Here is a 16910-nt window from a genome sequence, read left to right on the forward strand (position 1 = left end):
TCTTCTGGCAGTCTTCAGGGAACCAGGGCGTCTTACCCCATCGAGTCCCTCCCCAACCTCCTCCACCTCAGACTCCGCCCCCCAAATCTCGAGGTCTTGCATAACCTGGAGGTGGCAACCCCAAGATCACCTCCACTCACCCTGACTCACCTATTTATTGTCACCTTGGTATGAATCTGCCTCTTTTGCAGGCTGAGAAATTTAGCAGAGTTGGGTTGGGAAAACCTGGAAAATTTGGGGGGGGGTGGAGCCTGCAGAGGGCGGGGTTTAGACAGGGGAGGGGCTTCATGAGGACACAAAGCCATAGAAACCCTCCCTCCAAAGCAGCCATCTTCTCCCGGGGAGCTGACCTTGGTCAGCCGGAGATCAATTGTAACAGTGGCAGACCTCCAGGCGCCATCTGGAGGCTGGCAACCCCGTGTGCCGCTTAATGGCTGAACAAGGAGACAGTGTTGGAACGGCCCTGATCCTGGTGCGAGAAAGACGTTCAGCGTCGAGGTGGAGCCGTTGCAACCTGCGTGATTCTCACGGTCCCTTCTCTCTTTCCCTCTCCGTGGCGCACTAAATAACTCATGTGCTGAGGGCCACGTTTCAGCCACGGAGAAGGCCGTCTTAATGTCAGCCTAGGTAGGCTCTCTCTCTCCGTGATTCCCAGCTAAGAAAGGATCCCAGTGAATTTCCGAGAATAGTTTTTATGGAAACACCCGGGCGCATGGCTCTCTTTGGTTCTCATCTCCTTGGCAACGTGTCGGTTCTCATCCCAGAAGGAAAGACAGGCAGGAAGGTGCACCACTGGGGCTGAAATCCAGGACAGGGTTTTCCACACTCTGTTTGCTTTTGAGGGGGCACCCAGCGCTATTTATAATGTGTTCAAGTCGTGATGGGTGGTGAGATGCCCCCGCTTGGGGTGAAGTGCAGGCCGGGCTTTTCCAAATTGTAGGCTGCCGACGGCCAGGAGCCAGGGACAGAAGCCGAAATCAGGCCGGTCCGTGCCGAAGCGCCCTCTTTCGTGTGTCTTTTATGCGCCTGTAGGACCAAGCTGGTTGCTGGTTGCTGGCCCTGTCGAAGACCAATACCCAACCTTCCCCTTTAAGCCTAACCTCCCCCACAGGGCGAAGTTTGAGCTTAGTGGTATCTTCAACCCAAAATATTTTAATTCTAGGTATCGGCTTTTATGTGGCTGAAGTGCGTACGTGCATGGAGGCTTAAACTGGAATTACACTTTGTGAGTCTTTAAGCAGTCCCTGGACTCACGTTTGGGTATCCGTATTAGTCTGCATGCCCACAAAAGCCTGCTCCCAGAATAAAGCTGTGTTGGTCTTGAAGGTGCCACTGGACTCAGAGTTGGGAGGGTCATGCAGGCCATCTAGTCCCACCGCCTGCTCAGTGCAGGATCAGCCTCAAGCAGCCAGGAGAAGGATCTGTCCAGCCGCTGCTTGAAGACCACCAGTGAAGGGGAGCTCCCCACCTCCTGAAGGCAGCCCCTTCCACTGCTGAACTAGACTCCTAGAATCCTAGAATGAGAAGGGGACATTCAGGCCATCTAGTCCCACCCCCTGCTCAGTGCAGGATCAGCATCCAGCATCCAGGAGAAGGATCTGCCCAGCCGCTGCTTGAAGACCGCCAGTGAGGGGGAGCTCCCCACCTCCTTAGGCAGCCCCTTCCACTGCTGAACTAGACTCCTAGAATCCCAGAGTGGGAAGGGGCCATGCAGGCCATCTAGTCCCACCCCCTGCTCAGTGCAGGATCAGCCTCAAGCATCCAGGAGAAGGATCTGTCCACCCACGGCTTGAAGACCGCCAGTGAGGGAAAGTTCACCACCTCTTTGGGTAGCCCCTTCCACGGCTGAACTATTCTGACTCTGAATTCCCCCCCTTCCCCCGATATCTACCTGATATCATTCTCCATGTTGTTTAAACCCATTACAGCAGATTCTATCCTCTACTGCCAACAGGAACCTTACCCTGTCCTCCTCCAAGTGACCACCTTTCAAATACTTCAAGAGAGCCATCCTGTCCCTTCTCAACCTCCTCTTCTCCAGGCTGAACATTCCCAGGTCCCTCCGCCGTTCCTCCTAGGGCTTGGTCCCCAGGCTCCGGATCATCCTCATCTTTCTCCTCTGCCCCCTCTCCCTTTTGTCCACGTCCTTTTTGAAGTGAGGCCCCAGAACTGCCCACAGGGCTCCAAGTGGGGTCTGACCCACGCGGTGTACCCCATAGGGACTGTGACACCTTGTGATACTTCTGTTGATACAGCCCAAGACTGCATTTGCCTTCTAGACGGCCACATCACGCTGTCTGCTTGTATTTCGCTTACAGTCCACAAGTACCCCAAGATCACGTTCACACACACTGCTACCCAGGAGTGTCTCTCCCATCCGGTCTGCCCGCTTCTCATTTTGGGGACCCAGTTGTAGAACTCTGCACTTCTCCGTACTGAATTGCATCCTGTTCTCATTTGCCCACTTTCCCAGCATGTTGAGATTTCGTCGAACTCTTATCTTCCAGGGTGTTCGCTACTCCTCCCAATTGGGTGTCACCCGCAGATTTAATCAGGGGTCCCCCTACCCCCTCGTCCAGATCCTTGGTAAAAATGTTGAAAAGAAGCAGACTCAGTATCGAGCCTGTGGCCCTCTGCTGCTCATCTCCCTCCACTCTGATGAAACACCCTTGAAAACCGCTTTTTGGGTGGGGTTTTCTATCCAGGTTTCCCTATCCGGCTAACCAGCCTGGTGTGGTGGCTTAGGAGCCAACTTGGTTATGTACACCTCACCGCTGAAGAAAGGTGTGCACCGAAAAGCACACAAGCCTGGATGGGTTTCCCAAATGGGTTGGAGAAAATTAATTTTAAATAGGTAAGGTAAAGGTAGGTATCCCCTGTGCAAGCACCGAGTCATGTCTGACTCTTGGGGTGACGCCTTCCAGCGTTTTCATGGCAGACTCAATACGGGGTGGTTTGCCAGTGCCTTCCCCAGTCATGACCGTTTACCCCCCAGCAGCAAGCTGGGTCCTCATTTTACCGACCTCAGAAGGATGGAAGGCTGAGTCAACCTTGAGCCGGCTGCTGGGATCGAACTCCCAGCCTCATGGGCTGAGCTTTCAGACTGCATGTCTGCTGCCTTACCACTCTGCGCCACAAGATGCGCCTCCTTTTAAATAGATATAATGTTTAAAATGTGTTAAGCGTTTATCAGGTGACATGACCGTGTTTATTTACTTATTTTATTTATTGTAGTTATATACAGCAGTCGGGGCGAGCTTAAATGGACTCTGTGGAATGGTAGAGGACAGGAAGGCCTGGAGGTTCATTGTCCAGGGGGTCGCGGTGGGTCGGACACGACTTCGCAACGAACAACGACAATTTATATACTGCCCTCCCCGAAGGCTCAGGGCGGTTTACATAAGAAAATTATACAGGTAACATCATTTATAGAGCAACAAGGTGAACAACAGCAACAACATTAAGGAAGGGTGGAACCACAAGGAGCCCCAGCTCAACTCTTACTGAGAGCCAGTGGGTTGGGCAGATTCACAGCAGTCGTAGTAAGAGGGGGGGGGTGGCTAGGGGGCCAATTGGAAGCGATGGTTTAGGTCGACCTCAATCAAATGCCTGGCGGAGGAGCTCCTTTTTGCAGGCCCCGCGGAACTGTTTAAGTCATGTGTTTCTTCCCCCACCCTCCCAAATGGCCAATGATGACCCTGGAGGGGGTGGGAAAGGGAGGGATGGCCACAGCTCTGCTTCCTAACCCTATTCTGCACGATCGCACCCCTCCTGTGGCTTCTCAAAGCCTGAAGAATGTTTCGGGGGGTTCTCAGTGGTCAAAAAATCGAGAACGTCCACCTTATAGCGTTAACTCACATTATCAACAAAGACATGTATTTTTGTATATTTTAACATTTTAAAATTTCTGACATCTAGCGCTTCAAATGTCAGGCCATGTTTTCACACATTTCTGTACCTTTTGGGGGGTTTCGAGATGCACCGGGAGCCCCCTGGCCTAAATCTGGCCCTGTAAACCCCTCCATGTTAGCAGCCGAGGGGTGGGTGGGAATGACTCCTCCAGATATCAGGTGCCCCATTGGAGAGACAGGCCGAGAAGAAATGAATAAATTAATAAAAGTACCCCGTTATTTTCTGCCTTTCCCCAGGTGATGTAGCTCCCCTGAAGAGGACTGCCTGGTATTCCTCGGCAGGGAAAACGCGATCCGAAATTGTGTCCCTTCATCTCTCTCTCTCTCTCTCTTTCTCTCTCAACCTTAGTACATTCTCTGGAATGACTAATACAAGGGATGTATCACCGAACTGAAAATGATGCCATCACTGTTATGTGATGAGACAGACAAACCCCCTTTTTTAAAGAGTAAACCAAGAAGATAATATGCTTTTCCCTGTGAAAAGTCTGGAGCCCAAGAGGAATCAGGTGTCACTTGGGTTGCCAGCTACGGGTAGGGAAATATTTGCAGATGGGGGGGGGGAAGGGTGGAGAAAGGTGTGGTTTGGGGATCTCAAGATCCAGCTGGAGGCTGGCATCCCTGACACTCAGTGGGGTCCAAGGCCACAGAGTCCCCCTCCCAAGCAGCCCTTTCCTCCAGGGGAACTGATCTCTGCAGTCTGGAGAGGACCTGGAATTCCAGGGGATCCCCAGGCCCCACCTGGAGGCTGGCATCCCTGACCCTCAGTGGGGTCCAAGGCCACAGAGTCCCCCCTCCCAAGCAGCCCTTTCCTCCAGGGGAACTGATCTCTGCAGTCTGGAGAGGAGCTGGAATTCCGGGGGATCCCCAGGCCCCACCTGGAGGCTGGCATCCCTGACCCTCAGTGGGGTCCAAGGCCACAGAGTCCCCCCTCCCAAGCAGCCCTTTCCTCCAGGGGAGCTGATCTCTGCAGTCTGGAGAGGAGCTGGAATTCCAGGGGATCCCCAGGCCCCACCTGGAGGCTGGCCTCCCTGACCCTCAGTGGGGTCCAAGGCCACAGAGTCCCCCTCCCAAGCAGCCCTTTCCTCCAGGGGAACTGAGCTCTGCAGTCTGGAGAGGAGCTGGAATTCCAGGGGATCCCCAGGCCCCACCTGGAGGCTGGCATCCCTGACCCTCAGTGGGGTCCAAGGCCAGAGAGTCCCCCTCCCAAGCAGCCCTTTCCTCCAGGGGAACTGATCTCTGCAGTCTGGAGAGGAGCTGGAATTCCGGGGGATCCCCAGGCCCCACATGGAGGCTGGCATCCCTGACCCTCAGTGGGGTCCAAGGCCACAGAGTCCCCCCTCCCAAGCAGCCCTTTCCTCCAGTGGAACTGAGCTCTGCAGTCTGGAGAGGAGCTGGAATTCCAGGGGATCCCCAGGCCCCACCTGGAGGCTGGCATCCCTGACCCTCAGTGGGGTCCAAGGCCACAGAGTCCCCCCTCCCAAGCAGCCCTTTCCTCCAGGGGAACTGATCTCTGCAGTCTGGAGAGGAGCTGGAATTCCAGGGGATCCCCAGGCCCCACCTGGAGGCTGGCATCCCTGACCCTCAGTGGGGTCCAAGGCCACAGAGTCCCCCTCCCAAGCAGCCCTTTTCTCCAGGGGAACTGATCTCTGCAGTCTGGAGAGGAGCTGGAATTCCGGGGGATCTCCAGGCCCCACCTGGAGGCTGGCATCCCTGACCCTCAGTGGGGTCCAAGGCCACAGAGTCCCCCCTCCCAAGCAGCCCTTTCCTCCAGGGGAACTGATCTCCGCAGTCTGGAGAGGAGCTGGAATTCCAGGGGATCCCCAGGCCCCCCCTGGAGGCTGGCATCCCTGACCCTCAGTGGGGTCCAAGGCCACAGAGTCCCCCCTCCCAAGCAGCCCTTTCCTCCAGGGGAACTGATCTCTGCAGTCTGGAGAGGAGCTGGAATTCCAGGGGATCCCCAGGCCCCACTTGGAGGCTGGCATCCCTGACCCTCAGTGGGGTCCAAGGCCACAGAGTCCCCCCTCCCAAGCAGCCCTTTCCTCCAGGGGAACTGATCTCTGCAGTCTGGAGAGGATCCGGAATTCTAGGGGATCCCCAGGCCACACCTGGAGGCTGGCATCCCTGCAGTTGTGTGGGTGCCCTATTCTGGCATGCCCAGATCTGTGACACCCTCCCCACCCCGAGCCCCGTTCTAGCCCCCCTGCTGCTCTGGCGGTGCGTGTCACTGCCTGTTCCCATCCTCTGGCCGGGTTCTGCGGCGAAATCCGGGAATGCGCCTGGCGGCCTCTGCGCGGGCGATGGAGCCAGGGGACGAGGCGGCCAAGAGATGAGCTCATCTGTTTGTGCTCACACGACTGCCACGAAGGTGGGGAGGAGGGAGGGAGGCTTTGGAGGGCTCTGAGACCAGCCCTTTGTTTCCTGGGGTTGATCCTGGCTGTCTATCAGCTCCTCCTTTGTGTGCCTGGCTGAGGCTCAGGCCCCTGCCCCCCCTCCCGGAGGGCTGAGGTCACCCTGAAGCCCCAAGGAAAAGCTGCAAGGAAGGGAGGCCCACAGCCCCCTGGGACAGCTGGGATTGAACCTCACCGGTGTGTAACTCTGGCTAAGGTGGAGGTCTCTCAGAATGGCAACTGACCTGTACATAGGGATGCCAACCTCCAGGTGGAGACCGGTGATCCCCTGGAATCCCAGCTCATCTCCAGATGAGGTCCCAGGTTCAGTTCCTAACATCTCCAGTGAAAAGGACCAGGCAGGAAGGGATGGGAGAGACCTTGGCCTGAGACCCTGGCTCAGTGGCAGAGCCTCTGCTTGGCAGGCAGGAGGTCCCAGGTTCAATCCCCGGCATCTCCAGTTAGAAGGACCAGGCAGGAGGGGATGGGGAAGACCTTGGCCTGAGACCCTGGCTCAGTGGCAGAGCCTCTGCTTGGCAGGCAGAAGGCCCCAGGTTCAATCCCTGGCATCTCCAGTTAAAAGGACCAGGCAGGAGGGGATGGGAAAGACCTTGGCCTGAGACCCTGGCTCAGTGGCAGAGCCTCTGCTGGGCAGGTAGAAGGTCCCAGGTTCAATCCCCGGCATCTCCAGTTAGAAGGACCAGGCAGGAGGGGCTGGGAAAGACCTTGACCTTAGACCCTGGCTCAGTTGCAGAGCCTCTGCTTGGCAGGCAGGTGGCCCCAGGTTCAATCTTGTGCTTCCCAGCTCAGGAAGAATTTGCTCTTCATCTTGGTCAGCTTGGTGTTGTGGGTCAGGGGGGCAACCTCTAATCTGGACAACCGGGTCCGATTCCCCCACTCCTCCTCCACCTGCAGGCAGCCGGGAGATCTTGGGTGTTGCGTCCGTAGTTCTGTCAAGGACCAAGGCTGCAGAATCGTAGGCTAGCCCCGTGAGTGACCACTGCATGACTAGATCCTGCCTGCCGTACCCATGCGGACAGATCTCTGTCACCTGGAGGCCGGCTGTACCAGCAGGTGTTCTCCAGCCAGCAAACCGAGATCGAGAACCCTGCTGCCATAAACTCAGCCGGCACCCTTCCCGTGGGTGCTACAAGCTCCGCTCTCCTCGTCCGGCTGTGCTCCCAGCGTCTGCCTCCTGTCTCGGGGAGACGTGCTGGCCCGGTTTGTGCTGGAGCCTCGTCTCAGAGAAGAGTATTTGATGCTGACTGAAGCGGCTATAAATAGCGAAAAAGGAGAAAAATCAATACCTCGCAGGCCAGACACAATGCAATTGAAAGCCGTGCCTCCACCCCCATATCGCTCCCATGCCACCCGCTTGGGTCTTGGCTGCCTCCCCTACGTTCAGCCTGCCTCCCGATTGACTCTCGGGCCAAGACAGAGCTCTTGTTGCACGGAGAGCCTTTTCGGAGGCGGAAAATGTGCCTTTTCCCCCATGGATTTTTATTCACGGCAGAAGCTTTTAACGGTTCCTGAATTCGTTTCAAGTCGCTTTCTAGCTGTTGTCCTCAGCCAGAAGAAGGGCTGTTTTTTATGTGCCCTGCTGTTCAGTCACTGCGAATTCATTTCCCTTCCTCTCCCCAAAGGACTGGTTTTGTTGTTCTAGCAAGGAATTATCCGACCTTCCTTGTCACGCTGCGTATTTGTGGATGTCTTGTTTGATAATTTACTACTCATTTACTCTCTCCTTGTGTCTGTGCTCTTATCATTCCTGTTAGGATCGTAGAATCATAGAGTTGGAAGGGACCTCCTGAGTCATCTAGTCCAACCCCCTGCACCATGCAGGACACTCCCAACCTTCTCGCTCATCCACTGTCACCTGCCACCCCCTTGAGCCTCCACAGAATCAGCCTCTCTGTCAGATGGCTCTCCAGCCTCTGCTTAAAAATCTCCAAAGATGGAGAACCCACCACCTCCCGAGGAAGCCTGTTCCACTGAGAAACTGCTCTGACTGTCAGGAACTTCTTCTGGATGTTGAGATGGAATTTCTTTTGCATTAATTTCATCCCATTGGTTCTGGTCCATCCCTCCAGGGCGAGAGGGAACAAGTCTGCTCCATCCTCCACATGGCACGCTTTCCCCCCATTGACTGCACACGGAAGCTCACACATTGAATAAAACGTTGGTTATCATAGTGCCGTGTTCTCCCCACAACAGACACCCTGTGAGGTAGGTGGGCTGAGAGAGCTCGGAGAGAACTGCCCTGTGCTGGCAGAACAGCTCTTAGAGAACTAGGACTAGCCCAAGGTCACCCAGCACGTGGAGGAGCGGGGAATCAAACCCGGTCCTCTAGATTTCAGTCCGCCACTGTTTAAGCGCTAAGCTTACTGGCTCTCTAGGTAAGGTGTCCCCGAATGACTCTCGATGGCAGGGAGGCTGGTGTTTGCCAGTCAAGCTGCTTCTGAGTCACCGACATCTGATTTATTTTCCTGGCAGGGGAAGGTCAGTTCATGATTCTGAAACTCTTGGAAGAGGAAACAGAACCACAACCAACAGCTCACGTCCTGAATAAATAGATGCCGTCATTCATGCCACCGGGAACCCAGAGAGTTGATGTCCAAACAGCGGTACTTCCCAGGACTGTCATCACAGCTGGGGCCAAACTTAGGGCTGCCTCATTGAGAAGCCTGGATCCTACTGGCTCAGCTTTGCTAACCGGACACAAGTCGGTTTGTACGGACAGGTAAATGAGTCCCGCAAACAGCTGGTGACTAAAACGGGTCCGTCTGACATGACAGGGAAAATCCACAAGCAACCAGTGACTAAAACGGAATACAAAGGCAGTCTGGAAACGGTCGAGTTCTAACCCCCCCGCCCTCCTTGGAGGCGATCTCCAGCCACAACCTGGAGGTTGGCAGCCCTTTGCTGCTGTGGTAAGCCGAGTCCTGAATCGAGGGGCTTAGAAAGGGAGAACTGTGTTCAGGATGGCCTGGAGAATTTGCTTTGCCCGGGATATCCTTTGGGCACCCCAAGGGACTGCCTAGAGCGCCAGAGATGGGTGGCGGGGAGGGGGTGGGGGGACAACAGAACCTGCCCTTTTGCGGTGGCTTCCTTGTGGCACAGGGTGGGGCGAGCGAAGGCATATCACAAATCTGTTCTAAATCCTCTAATCAACCCTGTCTGAAAAAAATACATACAGTGGCTTTGTAATATTTATTGTATGTACAAATATGCAAATGGAGCAGTGTGGATTCCTTCCTTCCTTCCCTCCCTCCCTCCCTCCCTCCTTCCTTCCTTCCTTCCTTCCTTCCTTCCTTCCTTCCTTCCTTCCTTCCTTCCTTCCTTCCTTCCTTCCCTCCCTCCCTCCCTCCTTCCTTCCTTCCATCCAATCTCTCTCTCTCTCTCTCTCTCCTTCCTTCCTTCCTTCCTTCCTTCCTTCCTTCCTTCCTTCCATCCAATCTCTCTCTCTCCTTCCTTCCTTCCTTCCTTCCTTCCTTCCTTCCTTCCTTCCTTCCTTCCTTCCTTCCAATCTCTCTCCTCCCTCCCTCCCTCCCTCCCTTCCTCCTTCCTTCCTTCCATCCAATCTCTCTCCTTCCTTCCTTCCTTCCTTCCTTCCTTCCTTCCTTCCTTCCTTCCTTCCTTCCTTCCTTCCTTCCTTCCCTCCCTCCCTCCCTCCTTCCTTCCTTCCATCCAATCTCTCTCTCTCTCTCTCTCTCCTTCCTTCCTTCCTTCCTTCCTTCCTTCCTTCCTTCCTTCCTTCCTTCCTTCCATCCAATCTCTCTCTCTCCTTCCTTCCTTCCTTCCTTCCTTCCTTCCTTCCTTCCTTCCTTCCTTCCTTCCTTCCTTCCTTCCTTCCTTCCTTCCTTCCTTCCTTCCTTCCAATCTCTCTCCTCCCTCCCTCCCTCCCTCCCTTCCTCCTTCCTTCCTTCCATCCAATCTCTCTCCTTCCTTCCTTCCTTCCTTCCTTCCTTCCTTCCTTCCTTCCTTCCTTCCTTCCTTCCTTCCTTCCTTCCCATGCCATTTCCCCCATAAATGGACCCCGTAAATCCGATCCTCGTCAGACGTGAAGGGCAGACAGAGGAGGGCCAGCCAGAGACCCCTCGTGAATTTGGCGTCTCTAGCAGGTATTGTATAACAAACCTCAGAAGAGCCACTCTATCCCGACGACAGTGGTGGGGACGGCCCCAAAGAAGTAAGGCCCTTACATCCACCCACCCTGCCCTCGGCTCGCCTGGTAGCGTCAGAAGTTAGTTTCTCCCAATGGTTACTTCAAGGGGCGATGGGCCAGTGCCCCTACCGTCACCCTCCAGGTGTTTCCCAGCAGGCTCCGCTTTCTTTAGAGCGTTCCTGATTTTATATTCGCAACACGTGGTTGGGGGGGGGGGGGCATTTCTCAGCGGACTGGATTTGCCCCTGGAGGCATCCTGTAGCCAACCCAAGCAAGGAAAGAGTGAGGCGGGGAAATCTACAGAAAATGGCTGCCACAAAATGGCCGCCGTGCCAAAATGGCGGCTGCGGCTTCCTTCCGGGTCCCACGCTACAGCTCCCTGGATCCAAACGGCGACTTGAGAAGTCCGCACAGCCAATTTAAATGCCCGGCGGTGGCCAGTCGGACGTCTTCCCCTTCCAAGAACACTTGACAGGCGCCAGGAAAGGGGGACCCCTGTGCGAAGGAGGAACAGACGGGTGGGTGACCCCAACACACCAAGATGGCGCTGTCGCTTGCTGGAGTTGCTCGTTCCCCATGGACCCAAAATGTGCGGCTCTCCGCTCTCCTCCCACTATGACCCGCCGTGTCTTTCTCTGCACTCCCGGAGGAATTGGATCTGCTCTTAGCCTTCTGCCCGCTTCCCCCGCTGCCGGTCTGCGGTGACTTCAAGGAGCTTTGATACCCGAGATGCTTAATAGCCGGCTCTTTGGAGTACTCCTAATGGGTCTGATTGATTCTTAGGCTTCGGCTCGTCTTCTTTTCCTTCCAGAAACCAAGCAGAGATTTCAGGGGAGAGAGGCAAGCGTTACCCTCCCCGTCTTCCCGGCCCTGAGAATCTTTCCAGGGGCAAACGGGTGGCTCGCGCGTGGACAGAATCCATGGAAACAGGAAATGGGGGAGCCGGGTTATTCGGCTGAGCTCCCTATGGCTTTTTCTCGTGGGGAGAGGCCGTAGAGATCCATGCTAGATGGTTTTTGTGGCCAAGGTCTGTGCCGCAGGGTTTGCCGGCGCCTACGGCCAGATGGAGCGAAGGTGGGAATCGTGAACACGAGTTTTACAGCCGTCCACACGCTCGCGTTCCCCTCTGGGCCTGCTTCCACCTACACTCCCGCCTACTGTGTCTGCCCCGGATCTTTCTGTGTGCAGGCGGCATCTCAGGGATCACCGATAAAAGTGTTTATCGCCCAAACTGTAGCCGGGTTTGGAGTTTGGCTGAGTTTCAACTTTCAGCAGCTGATTTTTAGGCTACCTTAAAGAATCACGGAATCATAGAGTTGGAAGGGGCCATACAGGCTTGATCCAGGATCAGCCTCCAGCATCCAGGAGAAGGATCTGTCTAGATGCCTCTTGAAGTCTGCCAGTGAGAGGGAGCTCCCCACCTCCTTAGGCAGCCAATTCCACTGCTGAACTACTCTGACTATGAATTTATTTTCCTGATTTCTAGCCGGAACCGTTCTATGAATAGTTTAAAGCCATTACTACGTGTTGTATCCTCTGCTTTTCCCTGCCCTCCTCCAAGTGACAACCTTTCAAATGCTTCAAGAGAACCATTATGTCCCCTCTCAACCTTCTCTTCTCCAGGCTGAACATTCCCCAGACCCTCAGCCTTCCCCAGGCCCTGGACCCTCCTCCTCGCTCTCCTCTGCACCCTCTCCATTTTGTCCACACCCTTTTTGAAGTCAGGCCTCCAGAACTGCACACAGTACTCCGGCCACAGTCTGACTAGCGCGGTATACAACAGGACAACATTATGTACAGTAGTCAGTACAGTGGAGTTCCCAGGGCTTAACAGAGATACCGGCTTTTTATCTCACAACACATGCTAATGCCATTCAGTATTCGCACCTGTTTGTAGACTTTTATCATGCTGTATGCTAATTTGCTGCTATCCATAAATCCTACCAGTTGCCTTCATCCATTCCGAGCTATATCTGCTGCTATTCACAGGACTCATCAATTGGCTCAATCTGATTTTAACTCTCATTGTCCCTTCCTGGCAACTTTTGCCTCGCCCACTCGATATATGTCAAGGTTGGTGACTGTTTCAACATATATGAAGAAATTTGCCCGCGCGTGAACGCTTATGCCCAGAATTAAACTTTGTCGGTCTTAAAGGTGCCCCTGGATGCGAGCTTCGTTCATCAAGAGCTTGTCTCCCACAGCGGCATCAGCTCCCGTTCTGGCTTTTGTGCTATTTTGCTTCTCACGACTCCTTTGCAGCCGAGTCTCCGCGATGCGCCTCGCCCACCTCTGCAGGGTCAATTTATCCTCCGCGTCACATGCGGCAGCCTCTGGCCCAGAGTGCCACATTCTTTTCTCTCGATATACCTCTGCCACTTTTCTCCCCGGTGCTGAATTCCGCGAAGGAGGAGGCTCAGTTTATTCCTACTCCCCTTTCTCCAAACGCTTTGGTCAAGGTTGTGTTGTTCCTGATGGCCGTTGCACACAGGCGCAAGCGGATGGGGACTTGGGTCTGGCAGAGTGACGGAGTCACAGGGCTGGATGGGTGCCAGTTCACGGTCGCTTGGCACGCACCGGGATGGGCCGAGGTGCTCGAGAACACTTTTAATTTGAGTGTTTTGCAAGATGCAAGCGGGATCATTCGGCTCCTCCCACTGGACAGATTTACAAGGGTGGGTTATATATAGCACAATTCCTCCGCCTCTCTTTGTGTGGAATGAGCCATTGTCTCCAGAGCTGTATCGAGGCTGTGATACCGCAGGGGCAGAGAAGACCTCCGCATGGAGCTCGGATTGAGACCCGGGACTGATTTCCCTTTTCTCCTTTCTCATCAAAGGACAAGCCGGTGGCTAGCTCTAAAATACATCATGGTGTGTGCAAGAACGTTGAGGCTCCGGTATGGAGATTCAAAACAATGGTGGATGAAATCACAAGAACCAGAGCTGTGGACGCTAGCAGCTGTTTCGGAGCCAGAGGGCACATTGCCCAGGACTAGCCATAGTAAGCAGAGAGAATTGCATAAAGCAGTGGGGGAATGGCCCGTTAAAAGTACACAAATTAATGTGGAAAGAAGTTTATTCAGGTTCAGGCTAGTTTCAGAATCGAAGATGCTGCAGTATAGTATTTTGGGTTTTTTTAACCCACTGTTGACAAAGTCTATCCTCTAGGGCAGGGGTAGTCAAACTGCGGCCCTCCAGATGTCCATGGACTACAATTCCCAGGAGCCCCCTGCCAGCGAACGCTGGCAGGGGGCTCCTGGGAATTGTAGTCCATGGACATCTGGAGGGCCACAGTTTGACTACCCCTGCTCTAGGGTCACAGGTAGCTGGAGGACGAGTGCTTGCACTTGAAAGCTCACAAGATGGGAAGCCTTAAATAAATCTTGGATGGTCTTAAAGGTGCTACTGGACTCTGATTTTATTGCTCTAGATCACAGTTCACAGTAGAAGAAGAAAAGTTTGTTCTTATATGCCGCTTTTTTCTACCTGAAGGAGTCTCAAAGCGGCTTCCATTCGCCTTCCCTTTCCTCTCCCCACAACAGACACCCTGTGAGGGAGGGGAGGCTGAGAGAGCCTTGATATTACTGAAGAAGAAGAGTTGGTTCAGCCAGTTTGGTGTAGTGGTTAGGAGTGCGGACATCTGGCAAGCCAGGTTCGATTCTGCACTCTCCCACATGCAGCCAGCTGGGTGACCTTGGGCTTATCACAGCACTGATAAAACTGTTCTGACTGAGCAGGAATATCAGGGAACTCTCAGCCTCTCCCACCTCACAGGGTGCCTGATGTGGGGAGAGGAAAGGGAAGGCGATTGTAAGCCGCTTTGAGACTTTTTCAGGTAGAGAAAAGCGGCATATAAGAACCAACTCTTCTTCTTCTATATGCCGCTTTTCTCTACCTGAAGGAGGCTGACTTTGGGTGTGGAGCCAGGAATGGGTACGATTTGGGGCAAGGAGGGAGCTCAGTGGGGTCCAAGGCCACAGAGACCCCCCCCCAACAGCAATTTTCTCCAGGGGAACTGATCTCTGTTGCCTGGTGATGACATGAAAACCTGGGGGATCCCCAGGTCCCACCTGGAGGCTGGCATCCCAAACATAAGTCTACAAAGTTCAGTTCTCCTGGGGAAAATGCTTTGCAAGGGGGACTCTATGACACAGAGAGAGCTGAGTGGTTCAAGGACACCCAGCAGGACTCAAGTGTCTCAGGTAGGTGAGGCTGAGAGAGTTCTGAGAGAACGGGGACTGGCCCAGAGTCAAACAGCAGGTCTCATGTCTCAAAATGGCTTACAATCGCCTTCCCTTCCTCTCCCCACAACAGATACCCTGTGTGGTAGGTGTCTGAGAGCTCTGAGAGAACTCAGTGGTCTAAAGTCACCCAGGAGGCCTTACATGTCCCAAAGTGTGTTAGGTGAGGTTTTGAGAGCTCTGAGAGAATTGTGGGTGGCTCAAGGTCACCCAGCAAATCTCCTGGGTCTCAAAGCAGCTTACAAACGTCTTCCCTTCCTCTCCCTACCACAGACACCCTGCGAGGTAGGTGGAGGTGAGAGAGCTCTGAGAGAACTGGGCCTAGCACGCTTCATTCATGGCTCTCCTCTTCCCTTTAATTCTCTCAACCGTTATAGAGGTAGGTAAGGTGATTGGCTCAAGGTCACTCAGCAAGCTTCTGAGGTAGCCTAGGGACTCAAACCTAATTTAATATTGCAACATTGCAACTCGGTGTTTTACACTGGGGTGACCACGGGCATGATGGCACCTGCCAGTGTTTTATGGTGCCCGCTTTGCCCTTCCCCAATGGATCACTTCCTCAAAAGCAAAACATTCACCCTAACTTTTCCCCCACATCGCTGGAGCAGGAAGTTCTTCAGAATAGTCCAGGGAACGTCTGGGACAGCGCCTTTCAGAAATGGCTGTTTAAGATGGTCCTGGCATTTGGTGGAAACTTGCAACCTTTGGGGATTGAGCACACACAGTTTGTGATTGTTCCCACCTGCCTTTTACTCTGGCGTCCACTGTCTGCTCTCAAAATTTCAAATGTGTCCAAAGAGTCAAGAAGGTTGGAGACTCCTACAGCAAACCCACAGGCTCCTCCAACGTCTTTTGATCAGGGGCAGTCAACCTATGGTCCTCCAGATGTTCATGGACTACAATTCCCACGAGCCCCTGCCAGCATTTGCTGGCAGGGGCTCATGGGAATTGTAGTCCGTGAACATCTGGAGGACCACAGGTTGACTACCCCTACTTTGATAACTTGACCTTCATGTATTCATCTGAATGATGAACAGAAATCAAGATTACTATATTATTGTTTATTGTTATCACCACATTATTATTACAAACGGAGTTATTTGTATCATTCCTGTTTCGTGTAAACTGCTGAGCCTTCAGGGAGGGTGGTATATAAATTAAATACAATAATAAAATAAAAAAGAAAGAGGCGCTCCACAGTTCTCATTAATCAAGTATTATTAATCGTTATGATTAAACTTATTCATCAAACACGTTGCCCTGAGCTACTTCTCTCAGTAGAGGGGTGGGATAAAAACAGACAGATGTGACAATAAATGAAGATCGATCAAGATGGGAAGCTGAACTGAGTGGTGACTCATGAAACTCCTCCCCTGCCACCAATTTTGTTAGACTTTCAGGTGCTTCTGGCTCTTTTCAAGGGCAATGAATGGCATAAATCTGAAAACAGGATTGCATCTGTGCATAACATTCCAAGCTCCTGTTACAATAAAGGTATTATTCTTCAGCCATCCTTCAGTGTGTGTCATTTTGGCTGTGATGGATCACCCTGCTGGAAATAGTGTGAGTGCCTTTATGGTTGCCACTCCGGTTTGGGAAATCCCTGGAGATTTGGGAGTGGAACCTGTGGAAGGGATCTCACCATAGATCACAGAGTCCAGCCTTTGACCCAGCCATCTCCTCCCAGAACTGAATTCTGTCGCATGGAGATCAATTTGTAATACTAGGAAATTACCAGGCTCTGCCTAGGGGACTTTCAGTTTCACAATCCAGAACTCCAAAAGTGTAATAAATAAACAAATTATAAGATGCTAATGAGGTGAACGTATTGATCTGCAGTACGAAGGTCTGCGTTCTCTCATCTCTACTACGCCATCAAACTCAACCAGCACAAACTTGGTACAAATCAAACAGAGCAGAACTGCTGCAATCTAGCACCCAAACCTGTCGACTAATGCTCTCTGCTCAAAGTTGCCAACCTCCAGGTGGGGCCTGGAGCTCACCTGGAATTACAATGGCTCTCGAGGCTACAGATATCCGGTCCCACTGAAGGAAGTGGCACTTTCAGAGGATAAAGGTGATATCCCTTCCTAAATGTCAAACTCCAGTCATATCCAGGAACTCCCCAGGCGGGAGTTGGCAACCCCACGTCACTACCAAAGAGCCGCTCAAGTGCCAGAGCGCCTCTCCCCCCCCCTTTT

The sequence above is a fragment of the Paroedura picta genome, chromosome 3 (genome assembly GCF_049243985.1).
Source record: "Paroedura picta isolate Pp20150507F chromosome 3, Ppicta_v3.0, whole genome shotgun sequence".
NCBI lineage: Eukaryota > Metazoa > Chordata > Lepidosauria > Squamata > Gekkonidae > Paroedura > Paroedura picta.